General features: G+C 37.1%; 2 pseudogenes across 2 annotated transcripts in view; both read right to left on the minus strand.

The window, feature by feature from the left end:
- Positions 1 to 19,621, minus strand: part of LOC306652683 (5'-AMP-activated protein kinase subunit beta-2-like) — a 1,102,880-nt pseudogene that overhangs the window by 54,894 nt on the left and 1,028,365 nt on the right. The gene's annotated exons all lie outside the window — the stretch shown is intronic.
- Positions 93 to 19,197, minus strand: LOC306652676 (flavin-containing monooxygenase 5-like; annotated as a pseudogene). Its single transcript has 6 exons — positions 19,113 to 19,197; positions 17,729 to 17,868; positions 16,341 to 16,539; positions 13,075 to 13,424; positions 10,112 to 10,175; positions 93 to 489 (listed from the first exon to the last, which is right to left on the minus strand). The product of its transcript is annotated as a flavin-containing monooxygenase 5-like (transcript).

Consider the following 19,621-nt stretch of genomic DNA (forward strand, 5'->3'; position numbering starts at 1 on the left):
GAGTCTGGAAGCCAAGCAGCAGCTGCACCACCACGGTAGGGGGCGTGAAAAAGAGTACCTTGGAGTCTGGCAGGCTGAAGACGCCTGGGTCGCTAATGCTCCCCACCATGATCTTGTGCTCCTTTCCCAGGGCATGGCCACGTCGCCCTGCTGTGGCGCTCCCCAGACACGCGTTCGCTGGTGGTGTTTTCCATGGCTGCAGCTTGATTAGGGGGCCACTTGGTGCGGAGATCTACACTGGCGGTGTCAGGGGCACACTGGCCATGCCTCTGTGCCTGGGGACCCAGGAAGGGAATCCCCGCTCCAGGAAACCATGCCCCATGGTCCCCAAACTCCAAGCCTCCAGGGACAACTACAAGTCCTCTGGATCTCCCGCTGCCCCCACTCTGGTAACCCACCCTCGGGACTCCCCCGCAGTATCGCACGCACTCCCGCACCCCAACACCTCCAGCGATGTGTTCCCTCTTCCCGGGACCATGGGCACGTTGGCTGGTGGGCAGGCAAGGCCACCAAGAAAGTTATTGAAATTGAAGCTGCACCCGTAGCCAGGGATCTGGGTTTCCTTCTAAAATTGCTACAAGGCTCATGGCTCAAGGCCACTCCTGCATGCTCCTGCTGCCAGCTACCACTGCTCTCCCGCTTGCTGGCCTCTCTAGCTGCCACCACCATGATGGTGGGTGTGCACAGCCTCAAGCACCTCCTGGGAGCGCTGGAGAGGGACCGCTCCATGGGGACGCCATGCCCGAAGCACCAGGGCTGTGGGCCCCATGCTGCCTGGCAAGTGCACAGCTCAGAGGATGCCAGGGGCTTGGTGCTGCAGGACCCGTGCAGCTTTCTCTATGGCCGCCTCATGTGGCCTCAGGTGTGCCAAAACATTTTGTGAGCCACGTCTCTCTGAGCCATGACCAGGGGGAAATAATAACATGGACTTCATTTCCAGGCAGAGGGAATTAGAGGTCAAGGTTTGAGGCTGATACTGTGCAGAGCCACAGGAAGGACTAGTCAGCCTGAATTGTCCTAGGGAATAATTTGAGGTGGAGTGTCTAATAGTAGATAGACCCTGACAAATTGGTGAATTGTTAGTGTTGCTGGCTCTTTGGGGTTCCAAAATCCATGGATATTTGTCACTGCCTGCAGCAACAACTTGCACGGGTCTTATGGGTGGTGGAGTGGAAACTGAGGCACTTCTATCTTTCTCTTTGGTGCACTGCTTTCTTGCTTGTTTATAGAGGATAGAGGAAATGAGATTTACTTGCTTTGAGAGGAGAGAGAGACTTTGTTTCTTGCTTGTTACTTGCTTTGAGAGGAGAGAGAGAGAGGCTTTGGTTCTTGCTTGTTACTTGATTTGAGAGGAGAGAGAGACCCCGCTTATCAGAGAGAAAAAAAACTTTGCTTAAGAGAGAAACTTTGAAAGAAAGACAGGCTTTTCTTGGAGCTTAGAAGGAGAGAGGCCTGCCATGCCTTAAAGTCCTGCATCCTGTGACCTAAGGGTGTATCTACCTAAGGTCCCCTAGTTGTGCGTCTCAGTTCTCCATTTTGCAATCTGCCTTCCGCAGCTGCCCCTACTCGCTGCTGAGTTTTTCCCTCTGGCTGCTTCTAATAGCTGCTGTGGCCTGTCTCCTTCTCTGGCTACTGCTGCACCGCGTGTGTCTTCTTCTATTATCTTTTCTGGTAATGGCTGCTGCTGCTGTGTCTGTCTCGCTCCGCCTACGCTTATATCACCTCAAGGACGCAGAGAGCAGGGCCACGCCACTTACGCAAAGATTAGGCGAGACGCTCTAGCAGGCAATTAGTGCTCGAGAACACATGCACATACATTGTGTGCGTGGGCGAGAAAATCACCTGAGTGTGCTTATGTCAATTAACCTCCTCGCTGCCGATGTGATCAGGCGCCGCCCTGGCGCCGCCAACATGACCCAGCCCCCAACAGCTAGAAGAAGAAAAATGCTCTTATAAGCTAAGAAATAGCATTTTTGCAATGATTAACTCCATAAAAAATAAACTCCAAGAGAAAGAGCAATAAAAAAATAACATTAGAAGGCGCACAAAATGCATAAGAATATCACAGACAATTCTAGGGTTGAGAGGAGTCCAAGATTTTATAATGGGACTTATCATTCCTTATGAGAAACTTTATTACTCAATATGTGTTACATATACAGACCAGCAGCATTCATGTATCACCTGGGAGCTTGTTGCAATCTAAGCAGGATCTGAGGTCCCATCTGCAGAATCTGCTTTTTTATTTTTTATTGTAAACAAATGGGATACATCTTGTTTCTCTGTATATGAAGTAAGTAGAGGCATATCAATTGTATAATCATTCATTTACATAGGGTAATAGTTTTTGACACATTGTTATTTTTTTTCTTCCCCCAACCCTCCCACCCCTCCCACCCCTCTTTTTCCTCTATACAGTCCCTCCTTCCTCCACTCTTGCCCCCCTCCCACCCCATTATGTATCATCATCCGCATATTCGTTCTTTGGTATTTTGAGATTGGCTCATCTCACTTAGTATGATATTCTCCAACTTCATCCATTTGCCTACAAATGCCATAATTTTATTATACTTTATGGCTGTGAAATATTCCATTATATATATGTCACAGTTTCTTTATCCATTCGTCATCTAGCAATCTGGCCATTGTGAATTGAGCAGGTATGAACATTGATGTGGCTGTATCTCTGTAGTATGCTGATTTTAAGTCCTTTGGATATAGGCCAAGGAGTCGGCTAGCAGGATCAAATGGTGGTTCCATTACAAGTTTTCTAAGGAATCTCCACACTGCTTTCCAGAGTGGCTGTACTAATTTGCAACCCCACCAGCAATGTATAAGTGTACCTTTTTCCCCACATTCTCGCCAACACCTATTGTTCCTTGTATTCTTGATAATCGCCATTCTAATTGGGGTGAGATGGAATCTTAGGGTAGTTTTTATTTGCATTTCTTTTATTACTAGAGATGTTGAACATTTTTTCATATATCTGTGGATTGCTAGTAGATCTTCTGTGAAGTGTCTGTTCATTTTCTTTGCCCATTTGTTGGTTGGATTATTTGTATTCTTTGTGTAGAGTTTTTGTAGAATCTGCATTTTAACAAGTGTATTTTAAAGTGTGAGAATCACTGCTTTGACAGCTGATAACGGCATAGATCCAGATTTGATCACTTTTCATATTCTGCACACACTGTGTAGAGAGCAAGATTTCAGTAAACATTTGCTGAGTGAAGAGCACAGGAATACTGCTCACTACATTTCTAACAAGATATGCCACTTAGGCATAGTGATGGCGAAGGCAGCCAAAGCTGGGGAACTCCAAGTCACACAGGCCATGGTTTCTGAGTCAGTGGCACTGTTTGTTGTAAAGTCCATTCTTATATTATAAAGTTGAAAAATCTACTTAATACACACTGCACCCCCCATTCTTTGCTCTTTTCTTTATGAACTCATCTTCTTGCTGTTGATCAAAAACAGTTTAAGGGACGAGGTGCAATTTTACCACAACTGCTTGCTCACCCTTCCAAATTCTTGACTGCCTGAGTACCTTCTTTTGGTTATCCTTACTTTTTTTCCTCTCACCTCCAATTCTTTTGTGTTTCCCTGGGGACTGACTGGGGATTGATCCCAGGGATTATGTGCATGTGAGGCAAGCACTCTACCAACTGAGCTATATTCTGAACCTTGCTTCTGTTCTCTTAGAGGAAGAAAAGCAACAGCAAGGTTATTCATTGACTGAGGAGAGGAGACAAGTAATTGATGTTTGAACAGGTAGGAGGTGTGAAATAATCAACTAGAATAGTGGATAGAGAATTGACTAGAAAACCTAAGTGTTAATGGCAGATTGTACTGAAGGTCGAGGAATGTTTGGTGGTTATGAATTTAAGACTAGCCAATTCACCATAGTGGTATTTTTGTCTTACCATATTTAGTTTTTTGGGTGTAGGTATATACCAAGGTAAAGTTTATACAAGCAGGTATGGAAAAGGGCAACAAAGTAGTTGAGAGTGCATAGCAGGGTGGGATTACAATGCTGGGTGGTGGATTTTAAACCTGTTGATGAAGAATGAAGAATGCTCTGAATGAAAAGCAGATTGATGGAGGGCCCAATGGAGTCAAAGACCTGGCTGATGGCAGTAAGTACCAGAGGGGATAAGCTTAGTAGGTAAGAGATGGTTTGGAGAATAGGATGCTTGACATTGAGATTTCAGTAATGTTGCATTTATTAGCACGGTCTTAGAAATGAACATAGGTGTAGGTTAGTGAGATGATCATAAAATCCTTGGAATAAGGTTACAGAACTGAAAATTGAGATGACAGAGAGCGGTAAAGGCCCACTTTAATATTCATTCCCTCTTCCTTTTCAATAACCTTGGTATGTTGTCTTTCTGTATACAGACACATTTCTTAGCTTCCCTAGTAAGTAGATATGTGATTACATTCTTCCAGTGAGATCTAAGTGGAAGTTCTGTATGGAACTTCTGTTAAATCTCCTTAAAATAAAAGGTATGTCCTTACATTTCTCCACCCTTCTGTGTGACTCTTCATTGAATGGCTGAAATCCAGCAGTCACCTTGGACCATGAGGTAGCTGAGAATAGTACAGCAGAAAAAAAGAACTATGGAGCTGTTATATATCAGGCCTGTCTACCTCTGGACTTTTTATGAGAGGAAAATAAGCTTCAGTCTTGTTTACATCACTTTATGGGGCATTTCTATTATATATAGCCAAACCTAATCCTAACTAATATGTTGGATTCATGAAAGTTGTAAGCTAGATACTAAAGTCAACTGCAGGAGTAGTTATGTTTACAGAGAAAGGCACAAAGCTTGATACTAAAATATTTACAGAATGAAGGAGAGTAAATGGGTCTGAAAATAACTACAATGAGGAGAGGTGGTGGCCAGTACTTCAAAGGAGCAGGATCAATAAAAAGCAAAGTGGGGTATATGTCTTCTTCATTCTTAATGCTGCCTAGAGTTCCTCATTGCTGTTTCTCTTTACTTTATCAAATCCTCCTGCTCAGTTAGATTATGTTTTATTAGATCAACTTAACTTAAGAGTAATCAGGTAAACACATAGTAATAGAAATGAATGGTATGGTTAATGTTCTTCCTCTAAGAAAATTTCACTAGACTGTAGCTCTGGGTCAAATCCTGAATCAAATAAATACATTTCTTTTTTAAAGTAATTTTTAATTTTGAAATTGTTTTTGATTTAAGAAAGGTTGCAAAAATATTTCAAAGTTCTTGGATATACCACATCTAGTTTTCCTTATTGTTTACACATTATTATGGTACATTTGTCACAACTTATAAACCAACATTGACACATTATTAATCAAAATGCCTACTTTATTTATATTCACCTATTTTTAAAATTGATCCTCTCTTTATTCCAGAATATCCATTACATTTTTATGACAGATCTCCTTAGGCTCCTCTATACTGTGACAGTTGCTAAAATTTCCTTGTTTTTGATGACCTTGAAAGTTTTGAGGTGGTCAGGTAGTTTGCAGACTATTCATCAACTTGAGATTATTGATACTTTTATCATGGTTAAAGTGGGTTATGGTTTAGGGGAGGAAAACCACAGAAGTAAGTGACCTTCTTATCATATCATTTCAAGGATACTTACTGTCAGTATGACTTATCACGTTGATCTTAATCTTGATCACCTAGCTGCAGTGGTATTTTTCAAATTTTTCCATTGCAGTCACTTTTTCTTCCTTTCCATACTGTAATTTTTGGAAGTCAATCTATGCAGCCCGTTTAAGAAGTAAAAAATTGTGTTCCATCTCCTTGAGAAGAAACTATATAAATTCAGAATTCTTTTCTATGGGAGAGTTCTCTGTTTCATATCATTTATTAATTTATTCATTTATTTGTATCATTATGGACTCATCTATTTTTATGTATTATATTCTAATACTAGGTTATCTATTTTATTGTTCACATTTTCCACTGTATGATGGCTCTGGTGTCCCTTTGACATATGCTTATTCAGTTTCTGCTTTGAGCACTTTCTTACTCTCCGCCATTACAAGAATGCATTTTTCTTTGGTAACCACATTCAACACAATTGGAAAAATTTTACATAAATTGTATGAATACATGTACATGATCTTAATATAAAGAGCAAAATATGTAAGTAGAATATTAGTACATATGCATCAATAACTAAGGCTTTCCATCTTGAGTTGTTTTGAGTGCAATATTCTATTCACATCTTGCTTTCAGCTTGGTTGAGAAAATGAGCAATGTTTTCATTTTTGGTAGCCTCACATAATAGAAATCAAATCAATTTAAAAATAAACACTTTAAAGAGGAAATTGAGGTGTTATTAGTAATAATTAGAAATTATTAGAGGATTATTAATTCAATGCATTTACATTCTGAAACAGAGGTAAGTTTATATCATAAAAGGAAAAATTTAAGAAGAGAATTTCCATTTACTTTTGAAGAAGAATAATCTGCAGATCAAAAAATACTAGTTCTACTTTAATAGATGACAAATCCCCTGTATCATAAATATTAGAGAAGGAAAAAGACCTAAGAAATAATATCAACCTTCAGCACTTCGTTCTTGAAAAAGTGAAATGACAGGCAACTGTTCAAATAATTATGTGAGGACTGGGGCTATAGCTCAGTTGGTACAGTGCTTGCCTTGCAAGCACAAGGCCCTGGATTCAATCCCCAGCACCACTAAAACAAAAAACAAAACAAAACAAAACAAAAAAAACAAATAATTATGTGATTAAGAAGTTTTAGCTCTCACATTTCTAATTCTTTTATGTATATTCGTGTTTGTTGGATGTCCTTTTAGTTGTTCAAATTTATCCTGTAGTTAAAAAATTGGCAGCAATCCAAACTTATAAACATATTGCACAACAGGTACTTTCAGCACCTTTTCCTATGGAGTTCATTGTGCTTGATAGCTGATAATTTCTCATGAACTAAAACAAAGCAAAACTTCAATATACGAGAAAAAAATATCAGCAATAATATATCAGCAAAAATATCAGAAAAAAATATCAGCAGCAGCACTGGATGTAAACCCAAGTTCCTGCTTTCTTTTTCTTTGCTCTGTTTTTGAGAAATACAGGGTATGACAAGAGAAAAAGAGGTATTAGAAAAATATTCCTATGTTTCAGACATAACCTCTTTGAATTCTTATTTCTTAGAATCTACTTGAAGGAATGGGAGAAAATTAGAGTAGGAGGAGACAAAACACATTTGTAGTTCACCTTACAATAGTTGGCAGCTACTTATTTCCTAAAGTAAAACTCTGATTAGATTCAATCTAGGAACTAAGCGATTAAAAAAAGATAGGACAACTACTTTAAAAAAATCCCAATTGTCTAAACCATGTAGAACCCATGGATTGATGCTAAATTATTAAAACAACCTATGAGCCTAGAAAGTTGAAAGTAATTTCTTTATTAAGAAAATAAAGACATGTTGCTTAGGGAGAGGAGCAAAAATGAGCAGTTATCAGGTACATTAGTACATAGAAAGTAAAACAAAGTGTCTTATCATAGACAACTATGTTAAAACCATTATTTATCTTATCTCTCAGAAAACATATAGTTATAATATTAAAAACAAACAAAAATTGAGCTTTTAATAGAAAATCAAATCCTATCAGAAAAATTACATGGAGTCAGCCATTTTTTAGAGATGCTGATTTAGGTTCCCCACCATAATATTTGATAATCAACATGCCTAAGGACATAATATAAAAATGACTAAAGAAGTCCCTGAGCTCACAGTCTAGAAATTATTGGAAGAAAAATGTGACAGATTACAAGAGTAAGGGGGGATGAATCAACACAAATGAAAAACCAGGATTTCATTGTGGAAAAACCAGAAAGAGGATCAATACTTCTGAAAGAGAAATTAAAGTATTTTCTGGGAAATTTGAAGTTGAGGTTTGGAAGCCATCTCTAGATTGAGCTTCCCAATGAAAGCCACGGCACTGACAATGGGACATTTTAAAATAAACCAGAATCACCTCAAAGAAAATAACAGCTCACATAAACCTGCCCATTGTCTTTTTGAAGCTCTGGAATTACTCTTTTCAATTACTCCTATCTTCATAGGCTTCCGGATATAATGCTATGTATTTAAGATGGGTTTTCAAATCCCATTCCACTTTCCAGGGACAAGTAGATGAAACTGGAGTGGAGTACAGGGTCCAAAAAATAACTGAAATGCTAGCTTTGAGTCAGTGAAGCCAGAGACAGATTAGGCTTGACTCCCACCAAAACAGTAATCCCTTCTATGCTATCAATGTAGTCTCTCTGAATGGTATGATATTTGCTCTCCATGTACCTAAAAGTACAAAAGATAGAAGCCATGGCCTTCAACAAGGCAATCAATTATATGATCAGTCAATCAGTGATTTCAGAGTGCTGGTATTGATTTTATATTGGACCATCAGCTGTAGTAAATAGTGAAAAAAAGATATTTGTCACCATCCTTAAAGATCTTACAAATCTACTATTAAAAAATAAGATATGAATACACATAACAGAACTCAAGGGTTTTGCTAAATATTGTGGGTTTAACTGAAATAGAAATGTAAAAAAGGGCACTTAAAAGAGAGTTATACTAGGCCCTTGAAGGCTTTGAAAGTTATGGATAAGATGAGAACAAAGAAAAGTATTAAAAATCAGGGAACAGCAGCAAAGTGAAAGAATAAAGCAGGAATGGGTCAAAGAATATTTATGGTCAATGCCTAAATTAGTAGAAAACAAGAATGGACAGCAATCCAGATTCAGAAGACTGATGAAAAAGAGGGAACTCACCACAAATATCCTCAAACATGGGATTCTCAATTATTTTATGAGGGCAACAGTTGTGGGGTGGTGGGTGTCCACAGATCATGGCTTCCCAGGGAAAATGTTAACTTGTAATCCTGAAAGGATGAGGGAGGGTGACTTATTCTACAAAAGTAAGTGGCCCTCCAGATGGAACCAGATGAAATGATGATAACAAGTGCGAGACTTTTTAGTGGAAAAATGTGGTGAACAGTAAAATATGTGGAAGAAGTGTGACTAGGAGACTTTAACTTGCTACTTTCTGTAATAAAAATAAGGAACAACAGAACACAAAGGAAATAAGAGGAAAGTCAAATTAAGCTGATTGAGGGATCCAAAAACAAGGACAGGAAAAAATGATTAGAAAATAAATTTTAGGTAGAATTCTTGAGATGGAATTCCGAAAAAACTGATAGATGGTCAAGTAGTACTTTATCAAAATGGGGTGGAGTTTTGAAGATATTAAATAGGAGAGAATATGAGAGCTTTGCTTTCTGGAGATGATATTAACTCAGGTGTTTGTATGTGTGCTTTTATTTATCTTATAGCAGTAGGTCAAGAGCTGGAGTTTTCATGAAGTTTTCACAAAAAGATTCAGTAGTTCCAGCCTTGCAGGATTGTAATGAGGATTAAATAAGCTCCATGTACATGAAATGTTGAATGTAACTGTCAACCCTTAATAAAGTTCAAATTATATCCTTGGGGACTGCTTATAATAAGAAGGTGGTGGGACAAGAATAAGTCAATGGAAGGACAGCAGAGAAGTCCAAATAAAAGAATTTAGTGCCAGAAAAGAAGGGAAAGAAAGCACTCTAAGGGAAAATGTTTAAAAATGCCAAGTTGTGAGAGAGTGGAACCTGGTCATGGATGACTTTCAAGGGAACAGTGTCAGGAGTAAGGAGGTGAGTTTAAAATGCAGAGACTCTGGGGAACAAGGGGAGAGGCTGAGAGCATAGGATGTAGAAACTTTAGATGTTTTGGCAAAGAAAGAGGAGAGGAAAATAGGAGAGCACATGGTAAGGATAAGAAGATTAAATAAAAAATTACTTTCTCTTCCTCCAAGATAGGAGAGTTATGCTAATATAGTCAGTTGCAGAAAACCACCATTTTGGGGACTTCAACAATCAATTTTCACTTTTTCTGAATAGAAACAACCCTAGGATTGAACTCAAGTTCAGACTTCCGAATCACTGTGATCACCAAAGCACAAAGCAGCCAGCTGATATTATTACCTGACAATGTCACATTGACTTTTCATGCTCCAAGCCAGTCTAACCTGCATGTGCTATTCACCTGATGATAGCCAGCAAAGCAGTCAGTTCAGATTTGTAAATGTACTTAACAGATTTGAAATTATCTTTAATTCAACATACTCACAAGTTACATGAGTATGGAATAAGAGTCCCATTTGCTTCAAGCATACTAAGATGCTTTGGCCTATGTTAATAAATTTTTCTCCCCTTACTTATTGATCTAAGTAAAATGTCCATTTAATATGACTAGAATTAAGACAACCATGGGTTACTTGCATTTGGCGGTCCAGTACTCTTAAATAGTACATGACCTACTGCATAAACTGCAAGGAAATAAGAAATGTCAGACATTTGGAAAGATGTTTTTACCTGTTAACTATATGGCACTATGTTTTTTTCTCACTGACATCATGAGGATCTCACTAGTAAACAGTTAGCTATAATTCCAATGAAAACACTGAATAGTTTTAAATAAATATTAGTAATGATAACAAATCTTATTATAATAATTATAGGATCAAGGAGGTTCTTTAGAAAGAAACTTCAAAGTCATCTGGCTTCTCTCTATTCTGAGGCTTAACTGTCCTCCATTCACCTCTGTTCAAATGGCCATCTAGCCATGTGACATTCTTTTGCTGTAATGCTTGGTTTTTCTCACAATTTCAGAGGCTTCTCAAGAAAAGGTCTTGGTGATCTAGGTATTAGACTAAAAACCCTGCCCCTATTAGAAGTAAAAGAAGGCCCAAATCTTTATCATGTCGGCTCAGGAACTGACATCGTCCGTAAGACTCCTAATGCAGAAGTAAAATCAAGAATCAATAAATGGGATGGTATCAAATAAAAAGCTTCTTCACAGCAAAGGAAACAATCAAAAGAGCTCTCAGAAAGGTAGAAAATCTTTAACATCTACACCTCAGAGCATTAATCTCAAGGATATACAAAGAATTCAAAGAGCTTAATACCAAAAATGCCCCAAAACTCAATCGATAAGTGGGCAAAGGAACAAAACAGGCACCTCACAGAAGAAATGCAAATGGTCAAAAATATGAAAAAATGGTCAACATCTCTAGTAATTAGAGAAATGCAATTAAAACTATACTGAGAGTTCATCTCAGTCAGAAATATATCAAGAATACAAGTAACAGTAAATGTTTACAAGGATAAAGGGGAAAATGTTCACTCATACATTGCTGGTGGACTGAAAACTTGTGCAACCACTGTAGAAAGCAGTATGGAGATTCCTCAGAAAACTTGGGAATGGAACCACCATTTTACCCAGTTATCCCACTCCTTGGTTTATACCCAAAGGACTTAAAATCAGCAGACTACAGTGACACAGCCACATAAATGTTTATAGCACTCAATTCATGATAGAAAAGCTATGAAACCAACCTGGATGCCCTTCAACAGATGAATAGATAAAGAAAATGTGGCATACATACACCACGGAATATTATTCAGCCATAAAAAAGAATGAAATTATGGCATTTGCTAGTAAATGGATGGAACTGAAGAATTTCATGCCAAGTGAAATAAATCAGGACTAGGGTTTGGCTCAATGTTTGAGTGCTTGGTTAGCATGTGTGAGGTACTGGGTTTGATCCTCAACACCACATAAAAATGAATAATATAAAGGTATTATGTCCATATACAACAAAAAAATATTTAAAAAAAAATTAACCAGCCCCAAGAAATAAAAGCTCAAAGTACTCTCTGACATGTGGATGATAACTCATAACAGGGGAGGGTAGGGAGGAAAAGTAAGGATGTTCACTGGATTAGGCAAAGGGGAATGAAGGGAAAGGAGGAGGGATGAGAATGGGAAAGACAGTGGAATGAATTAGACATAACATTCCTCTGCCTTATATATGAATAAAAAACCAGTGTAACTCCACATCATGTTCAACCACAAGAATGGGATCCAAATTGGAATGGGTTGCATTCCGTGTATGTATAATATGTCAAAATACACCTTACTCTCATGTATATCTAAAAACAACAAATTAAGAAAAAACATTTATATGGAAAAAAAGGAAAATATCTTGTCTTTTTTTATTTTTAATGTTAAGCTGATATTATGCAACCCTCAAGATTTCACTCCTTGTTTCTAGTTTGACTCTTTGCCCTACTAAATAGGTTATTCCTTCAAATATTTGAAGGGAACTCTCAGATCTCCCCGAGATCTTAACTTATTTTGCCTAAACTTCTCCAGCAAATTCATCTCCATTTCAAATTATATGTTTTCACATTCCTTAAATCATTCTTATCTCTCTCCTTATTCATTGAATTCCAGTTTCAATTTTATAATGTTTTCAGGTGGTAGTCTGATCAGTTTAGAGAACAATTATGTGTTCTGGGACATAATAATTTTTTGATGATGCTAGATTTAATCATGCCTTTTAGAAGCCTTATCCTCTGCAGACTCATATTGAGCATACTATCCCATACCTCAAAGTTTTTTTTCTAGTACTCCTAGCCAAAACTGAAGTAAGGTATGTAAATAAGGTATGTGAGGATTTGAAAGTTGAATATTCTACATTCTGGACTAGTCTCCTACCAGGTGTTAACTTGCTGCCTGAAATTAAGTCACACCATTTCTATATTTGACATTTTCTGTAATGAAAGATAGCATTCTTTTACTTCACAAATACATGCCAGTTGTCCAAAATTTAGATGAGTGGAATCATCTGGGGAGCAATTTTTTTTTTAAACTTATGCCTGTCCCACCCAGATGTACTGAATAAGCATCACCAGGTTAAGCATCTCTAAGTTTGGAAAATATCCCAGGTGACTCTAATATAAGTTTATGGTTATCAATTACTACTTTAGAGCCACTAAATAACTTTAGTAACTAAAGTTATTTAGTGTTCTAGTAATAACTTTATGCCAGATATTATGCAATCCTCAAGATTTCAGTCATACATACTGCTATTTAAAAGCAAGTACATAAACACAATTAAACATAAACAAATAATAAAGCAGTCAATTTGTACAGTCACTTACCTTTAAATACTTGAGTGGCCCAGCGTCCTTGGAGCTCTGCAATGGACATAATATCTGCTAAGGGTTGAATCAAGCCAATAATAGCAAGAATTGACATTTCTAGGTTGGGGGAAGAGCTTTTGATATGGGAATATCTTGTTTTTGACCACTTTGATGGAAACTTCAAGAAAAGCAAAGGCAAACCTACAGCCTGTGGCAAAGATAACAGCATCAATGTCATCCTCTCTGGAGCCATCCTCAAATATGGCAGCTGTCTCTGTGAATTCCTTCACATTTCCTTTCACTTTTACCAAGCCAGAAATTATATATTTGGCAGATCATCATTTATTATTGGATGCTGGCTCAGAGCTCTGTGAGTGCCAATAAAGATGAAGAGGAGAAATGAGAGTGACCAAGAGAGAGGGAAAGAAGGGAAAGAAAGAAATAAATCATGTAAGTAAATTGTTGCTTTGGTGGAGGTGGTTAAATAATGTCAGTGGTTTCCACTCAGTCTACCGATGGAATTTGAAAAAGTTCTACTTTATACCAGTTCTACTGTACATCAGTTTTTCAGGGCAAAATCTGAACCACAAAAGTCACCGAAAGGGGAAAGTACTGGAGAAATGAAGGAAGAAGAGTCTTATTTGAGGAATGCATATGTGGTTTCTTAAGTAATACTAACACTCTGTGGTATCATAAGGCCATAGGCTAATAGCTTCTGTCCACATATCATTAAGTCTGGCAGAACTTCTCTGTTAATATTCTGTTCAGTTTCATTTCTAATTTCAAAGGCCCAAGAGGTAGATTTAGAATTTTATTTCCCAAACTGTGCAATAAATTACATTCATATAGCAATTTAGAATTTAAATTACATTTCCATGCATTATCTTGACAGTCACACAAACTCTATGAAGGAGATAGGATAGGTGTCATTATCTAGGTTGTATAGATGTGGAAACCAATGTCAAGAGAAGTGAAGTGACTTGACCAATAGTATACAGCCTAGTATTTTAGAATTTCTATTAAAATAGCTTTCTATAAACTCTGTTGGGATACTTTGGACCTATTAAGTAGTGTTTTCTAGAGACAGCTTGGAATGAGGGTATCAAAATATGTAAGCCAGGTTTCCAGTATCTTGGGTCTTTTAAAAAAAAGTCTTAATTCAGTTTTAAAACAGTCTTAATTTCTGAATTTTTAGTCAGTATGCTGTGACAGTCCTCATTCCATTATCTTCCTGGCCTAGCCTTAGAAATATTATATGGTTTACAACTATCCTTGATTTGTTGAATTTAATTTGCTTTGATTCTTACCTTTTGGAAGATTATTGTCTGAATCCAACCTCATGATTTCATTTTTCTCTCTAAACCTATTCCCTTTCACTAGCAGTACCACCATTTACATAGATGGTCAAGTCACAAAACTGTCTCATATCTGCTTACCAAGTCTATGCTCTTTATCCCTTAAAAAGGAAGATTACCCAGAATAGTTTTTTTTTTTTTTTCCTCTCTATCTCCCCTGAACTATTACAGTTGTCTTTAGGCCTCCCTTCCTATCTGCCTTCTATACCATTTGCCTTAGAATAGAAAGACAAGTAAACATGATTTTAGGATACTCAATTTAGAAAAGAAAATAAAAAGCTAGAAAGAATATTATCCGTTCAGGAGCTGTGCTCATTCTACAACACTTTTATTACAGATTTATTATTATATCACTCACTTGCTTAAATTCTAGGCAAGTGCTCTGCCACTGAGCTAAATACCCAACCCCCAAACTTTTTATTTAGCAGAGCATACAAAATGTTTCTTACCTAGAGATATATTTGACTACTCATCTACCTTTGCCATATAGTCTAGATATATCAGACTATGTGCAGGTCTCAGGCTATAATGCTCCTTTTGCTATTCTAAGATATTGTAATTAGAATGCTACATGCTAACACTATTTACCTACCTCTTATTATTCCATAACACCTCAATTTTTTTTTGCAACTACAAATGATATTCATACTTAAATAACTCAATGAAAAAGTTGTTGGGAAACACAGCATCCAAGTATCATCTCACCAATTAATTTCAAATTGCTGAGGCAATTTAGCAAGGACTTAAGCAACTTAGTGAGACCTTATCTCAAAAAATACAAAGGGCTGGGTATATAACTCATTGGTAAAGTGACTCTGGGTTCAATCCCTAGTACCCAAAGTAAAAAGAAAAGAATATTTTTGGGACATCTGTGAAAATTTAAATATGCCAACATTGTAGATAATGTATTTTATCAATGTTAAATTTCCCAAATGTGATAATTGTATTATGGTATATAACAGAGTACCCTTTTTCTTAGGTATATATTAATGATTTTGACTTACTTTCAAAAAAATGAACTTAAGTATGAATGTATACTACATATTGTTTGGATCTTCCTATCTTCTAAAAGGGAAAACAGAAAAAGCAAATATGGCCATATTTGATAGGTGAATCTAGGTAAAAGATATATGAATGTTCAATGTATTTATTATTGAACTGCTTTTCTGTAGATCTGAACATTTTCAAAAATGAGAAATTAGAAAAAAATCATTTAAAGTCAGTATACAGAAATGATTTCAGAATGGTCCTTCTGACTGTATGAGAACCTCATTCTTTATACTCTGCAACCTATGCATTTCTTTGTCATATCCTGTTGTCTGTATTCTCATTTATATTTTTAAGGTAAGATCCATTCTGAAGTCTTCCATTTGTTACTCATGTTTTCCTTGTGCAAATTACTTAGTTTCTCTTAGTTTCAATTTTTTAATTCTGTAAAATGGACACAAAAAAGGTATGGACTCCCTGGGGCATTCGTAAGGGTTAAATGAGATAATACATAAAACTCATCACTGTTTGTCTTTAAAAACTCTTCAAAAAAGGTAAGGTATTATTTGTATTATCATGTCTTTTCTCTCTGTATTTCATGCCCAATATAATGCCTTGCTCACAACAGGTGCTCCATATTTGTTGACTGAATGAATGATGCACTGTCCTGTACTACCTTTTTGTTGTTGTTGGGCACAGTATACAAAGAATTGATACCTGAAAGAATAAGAAAATGGTTAATGCCAATGAGAATAAATTACAGAAATCCTTTAGACCAGCAGATCTTTTTCTTCTGTGGTTGATAAGGTAAAAATTGAATTTCAAATTCTCTGGATTTTCTTAATGTATGGATAGAGATAGCACTCTTACCCTGTGTGAACAATCTTTGATCTTGTATCTATCTTAGCCATTATCAACTCCATTCCCATCCTGAGAACATACCTGTGTTTAAGCTTCAGGCCAAACATTTCATAATCAAATCTTTGACTCATACATTTTCCAAAAATATATTTGTTAATGCTTGGCCACATATCTTTGATATAAGATGTTTAAATTCAGAAAAGTGTACCACATCAAAGGGATATCCATGGTCCCCTACAGAATTCAGGATCCAAACTCCACTCCTGGTACTGAGGAATACCTAAGGCATGGAAAATACTGTTTACTTTTATCATACTGGCTCAGAATCTGAAAGCACTGCCAATTCATTCAAGATTACATTGAAACTCACTAGTGTGGCATTTTAGTTCTGTACAATCTTTTAAAAAAAATTTCTTCCTTTTCCTTCTCAAATACTGTCCAAGAATATATCTCACTGTGATCCACCACTATGTTTCTGTTTAAAGTTAATGTGCTTGAAAAGTTCTCCTCTTTTAAATTGTCCTCAGCCCATTCATTTTTAAGATCCAGATCAAGTTGGCTTCCCCTATGAGAACACCACTGACCTTTCAGGCTGAGAATTCTCTCTCCATCCTCTGAACTTAACTAGCTCTTACCACCTATAGGACTCATTAAAAATTGTGGAATAGGCTGGGCTCACTGGTGCATGCTTATAATCCAGTGTCTCCAGAGATTGAGGCTGGAGGATCATGAGTTCAAAGCCAGCCTCAGAAATTTAGCAAGGCCCTAATCAACTCAGTGAGACCCTATCTCAAAATAAAATATAAAAAGGGCTGGGGAAGTGGCACAGTGGGTAAATGCTGATATCCATATGTTTTTGGAAAGATTAGATTGTTTCTTTTTTCTTACATTTGAGTGGCAAAAAGGAATCTCACCCACCATCCTGTTAAGTAAAATATTTATTTACCAAAATGTGCCTTCCTTTATATGAGAACATGGCATTTCTTCTGGCCAATGGACAATTCACACTCTCAATATTGCATTTACACAACCTCTTCCAGCAAATACCTGGTCTTCATCAAAGCCAGGGAGAGGCTAACTAGGATTCTTTAAAAAATTTTTTTGTAATTGTAGATGGACAGTATGCCTTTGTTTTATTTATTTTTCTGTGGTGCTAAGGAAGAAACCCAGTGTCTCACAAATTCCAGGCCTTGCCACTGAACTACAGCCCCAGTCCTTACTGGGATTCTGAGTGCAGTATGAAGCAGTGAACATATTCCTTAGCATAAAGCCAACTGAATAGTGGCACTCTAACTAGTAATCATGCCTCTTCATTAGCATCAATCATGATGCCAATTGAAGCAATGAAACCAAACCTCATATTTGCCACTGGTACTGATGGCCAATGTGCAGCCATCCATATGCTGTTGGGTCTACCTTCTTGATAAGACTGAAGATAGAATGAAGCAAAGTAAATCATTGATTCAAACGTGCTTGGCTGTGTAGCTAATCTGTACAGCCAGATCTCCTCCAGAATTCCCAACAATAATAAAGACTCTTTTTCCAGCAAATGCCTCTGGGATTTTGTAGTCTTGACTATGGACGTACTGTCCTTTGAACTTCTAATTTCCTGTAAGAGAACATAAAATAATTTTTGGATGATAGTTATATGATGGATATCATTTGTAAAATCATTCTTTTGTAGAATTTAAAGTTGAAGAACACATTATCCATAATCTCCCTTTATTCAGCTATTCTTGTCATTCTGAATACTTTTGCTTATTTTTTTCTTCCATAGTTCCAGAATAGTAACTTGTGATTCCTTTATTATAAGTACTTTTTATTTTGTATTTGCAGACTCACAAATCCAAATTGCCTCAGAAAACTGCCATTCTCTTGTTTTTTCATTCCTTTCGATACACACTCCCATTTCAATTAGAGTATATATGTTTCTGTACACTCTAGGGTATACATAAAGTGCATTTTTTAGAAAAAGAAAGTTCAGGCCCCAAACTGAAACTAAATTATTCAAGCTTTCATTTAACCCTTAGAAACTCAATACTTATTTGTTTCCTAGATCACTGAAAAATTCCACATCTGAACCAATGCTGTGTAAGAGAACCACAGTCTTCCTTTTTGATCCTTAAGAAGACCAAGGTCATTGTGAAACTAAATTTAATCATGTTCTACTTGTCAGAAATACATACATTCCCAAAAATTTGCTGTAAGTTGGTTTCATTATTGTGAAAACATGACAAGTACTTACACAAGCATAGATTGTTTAGGCCAGTCACTCAATTGGCCTCCTGATGCAATCAAGACCCACAATAAACTTGAGACATATGAGGCTACTTGGTGTAACATGGCAGTCTGCTTTAGAGTAAATGTTTCTATAAGTAGAAACAGTACACTCTACGTTAAATGTAGTACAGTAAATACATAAACCAGCAACATGGTGGTTTATTTTTATTATGTACCACATACATAATTGTGTGAGCTATAATTTTATACAACTTCAGTGCAGATGGGTTTATACATCAATATCACCATGATATTATAATGGCTATGATGCTACTCAGCCAATGGGAATTTTTCAGTCCACATTATAATCTTATGGGATCACCATTCTTCATGCTTTCCAGCCTTGACTGAAATGACATTACATGGTGGCATGATTGTTCAAGACCCCTAAACTCTAAAATTACCATTGACCAAATGGCAATAAAACAAATTATCCCATTTTCAAGGGAACATGCACAATCAGGGTAAGCCTTATTTCTCCCCAAAGTAAAAATCACTCAGACCACAACCTTCTATTCCTCAGTGTCAAAGGCATGGCTTGACGGTCAACCTCCTTTCTGGAATGTCACTCACCTGCAGAGCTTTCCAGGGGTAAGTGAGCATTAGTGTGATGGCCAGTGCCACACGAATCCCTGCGATGCTTTTCTTGAGGATGCATAGCAATATTAACAAGAGTGCACAAAAGTGCTTCATACCTCTTAAAACTGTAGTTCTCAACATATTGGGTGAGTAGGTTGTAAATGCACTGTGATCCTTCTGAATTCTGTCAATACAGGCTGACCTTGATTTTGCCCGAAATCCTAACATTATTCACTAGGAAATCACACGCAAGCCACTACAAAGCAAATGTGTGAGAGAAGTCCTTGGGAAAGAACGGCTCTCTTTTGTGTTTACATCTTGGTTTTCAGGTAGACATTGAGCTACACGTGGAAAGTGCTCCAGGGGGGAAGTGCCCTTCATTTTGGGAGAGTATGGCAGTGTGTCCAAGAAGCCTCTAAAGTGCCTGGTAGAAGTGCGGTTGTGATTTTTGAATTTCCTGAAACATGCTGCACAATGAGAAGCTGAAGAAAGTGCTGAAGAAT

This window comes from Sciurus vulgaris, assembly GCF_902686455.1.
Source record: "Sciurus vulgaris genome assembly, contig: HiC_scaffold_442_arrow_ctg1, whole genome shotgun sequence".
Classification (NCBI taxonomy): Eukaryota; Metazoa; Chordata; class Mammalia; order Rodentia; family Sciuridae; genus Sciurus; species Sciurus vulgaris.